This window comes from Tripterygium wilfordii, chromosome 1 (assembly GCF_013401445.1).
Source record: "Tripterygium wilfordii isolate XIE 37 chromosome 1, ASM1340144v1, whole genome shotgun sequence".
Taxonomy (NCBI): Eukaryota; Viridiplantae; Streptophyta; class Magnoliopsida; order Celastrales; family Celastraceae; genus Tripterygium; species Tripterygium wilfordii.
Window position 1 is genome coordinate 10,665,572 of NC_052232.1, and position 3,112 is coordinate 10,668,683.

Here is a 3,112-nt window from a genome sequence, read left to right on the forward strand (position 1 = left end):
TTTTTTTTTTTTTCTTTTCCCTTTTTTTTTTTTTCAACTCAAATAAAAATAAAATAGAATAAAAAAAAACTTTCGCACTCCCCGAGAAATTATGAATATTTGCACAATGAGACAGGGTACATAACGGACGGTCAAGACCTAATCCAAGTAGGATCTTTTAAACCGTCTGATAGGAGATTCCAACAGTGGTAGAGAACACGGCTCTGATGGTGATGATGGTAGTGACGGAGAATCTGACAGCTATGGGGGCCGAGAGCTGAGAGTAGAAGATGACGGTGATGATGAACATAGATCACAAGTCTCTGGAAGCTCTCTCTTGTTGTTGATGCATCCCTCTTGGTTTTCGTCTTTGGTCATGTAATCTTTCAAGCGCTTCATATCTGACAACTTCACTGGCTTTACAATAAATTCCTCTGCTCCTCCTCCCAAGCATCTGTCAATTCGAGTCACTACGATCTCAGATGACATGATTACTCTCAGATGACATGATTAACACCGGAATCTCTCTCAAGGCAAACGATCCCTTGATTTTCTTCAACAACTCATATCTTGTCATTCCAGGCATACAGTAGTTGGTAATGATCAGATCCACCTTCAAACTATCAAACCCAACAGAACAATTATTCTCCTCGTTTAAACCCAGAAACTGAAGTACTCTTATTCCACTATCCACCGCAGTCACTTTACAGGAAGTAATCTTGAGCAAACTATTCTATCAACAAGGCTGTCATCGATAGCCAAAACATGAATCTCTTCAGAATCAGACAAAGAATGATCCATTCCAACCCCATCAACAAGAAAATTAAGAGTCAATTTCCTCAAAAACTGCACCAGTATTTTTTTGCTGTCCATTTTTCATTGTTTGAGCAATGCACAACTGTAATCTTGTGTAATAAGGATGGCAATGACAAGAGTGAAATGGTTTCTTTTTTTTCTTTTTTCTTTTTTCTTTTTTTCATGCATGACTATGAACTTATTAGTTTGTCAAAATGCAAAAAATGTGTGTAGTGAATGCATGGTAGTATTAAAAGAACGAGTGTAAGATGTGTATAAACATGTATGAGTGATTAACAATCATGCAAGTATATATGGACATGTATGGATGATTAACAGATGTACAAGTACATATGGACAAGTATGGATAATTAGCAGATGTACAAGTATATATGGGCATATATGAGTATTCAAGTATATATGGACATGTATGGGCCATTATGCTTGTGCATGATCATAACCTAGGCTGACATAGATGACAAATGTATAAAGGATGTACATGTATGGTTCAATGAATGTATATACACAGGTATGTATCAAGTACATATAAACATGTAAATGAGGAATAAAGGTACATGGTATTTAAATGTACAGGAAATAAATAGAGTTAAGGATAGGAGAATCCCCCATTGTTCCTAACAAAATCAGGTTCCTACCAATTTCTGAAGGTCTCGAACCGGATCTAGGGTTATGTAATGTGCATATGGGTGGCATATCTAACTATAACGCGGCTATGCGAGAGGCCACTGGATCAGGTTAGTTCACACCCCATATCTGGAAGTGGAACCCATCCCCCAATATCTTGAAGGGACGTCAATCCAGGAGGATGTTTTTCCTTGCTTACGTGAGGACAAAATCCATCAAAAGCAAAGATCAACCCTCACTAATCACTAGTAGGACCCGGTTTTTATGGGCCATTTGTGTGCTTGTGAATAGTGATGTGTGTGCGGGGGAATCATACCATATCCTCAATAAACACTCAAATTTTATCAAACCAAAAACCTGTTATTTTATCTACAATCATGAACAAACACATTAGATTCCTCAAAATGTTGAAAGAAAAATGTACAACAAAATAAACAAATCAACCAAATAGGAAAACACTAACAAAAAGGCCCGACCCCTTTGGTACAACAACCAATTCTCCCCAGTGAAGTCGCCAGCTGAAGCAACCGGCTTGAAAAACAATGAAGTCGCCACCAATTGATTTTTAGGATGCAATTGGACATCCATTCTGGTCTACGAGAAAAATGGGCAAGGGGGTCTATTGAGCATGGGGAAGGTGTTAGGCACCCCACAACTCCCGAAATCGGTTACCTTTAAATGTTTTCCTATTTGGCTCTAATTTGTTTTTGAAAATCCCATTTTGATGGGTCTTATTGGAATGTAAATGAAAAATCCACTTGGAGTGGTTTAGAGGACAAGGTGCACGGGATCATTGGGGCCATTCCCGGCTTGGCCAAGGATTGGAGAAAACACCACTTGGAGTGGGTTTGGATATTTGGAAAAAGGGGCTGCACGGGATCATTGGGGCCATTCCCGGCTTGGCCAAAGATTGGATAAAGCACCACTTGGAGTGGGTTTGGATATTTTTGAAGAAGGATTTTTTGAGGACTTGGTTGATGTACCAAAAGGGCCCACAATCAAGAAATATTTAATTTAAGTCTTACTCACAATTATGTTCTTCATGAGAAAAGAAAGAATCCATTTATGGCTCATTGAATGGGTCAAATATCTTTAAACCCACCGTTGAGTCCGTAAATAAATTCTCCTAATCCCTAAAAACACATTTGCTTTCCGGATCCACGAAATCCAAATGTTTTCAATGAATGCCCATGGAACCCCAATATCTTGAAGGCTCTTTGGTATTTAATCAAAACATAAGGATTCCATAATTTAATCTTGATGTGTTTTATTAATGTGAGACGGCTTGGATTAATCCAATGACTAACGTGTTGCATTTATTTTCATGACATTCAAATAATCCTAGCATACGTCTAAACATCATGGCATGGCGTGAAAAATCAAAATCCTAAGCATGCATTCTAATGCAATCATCATTCACACAATCATCTCCTAATATCTATATGCTTCTAACACCCTAACATATTTATGTATGCATTTCTATTTTTACATCTACTATTTTTTATCCAATTACAAGGCTTACTCTTTACAATTATGTACACAAGACAAATATAAAATATTATACAACAATTGGGATGTTGCCCACGAGACCCATTGCTCAAATCCGGCCCAAATCCTCTAAGTTGCCCTTCGGCCCATGCGGTCACAAGCCCGATCCAAGCCCAACAAGTAAACACAAAAATGGGTCAATAAG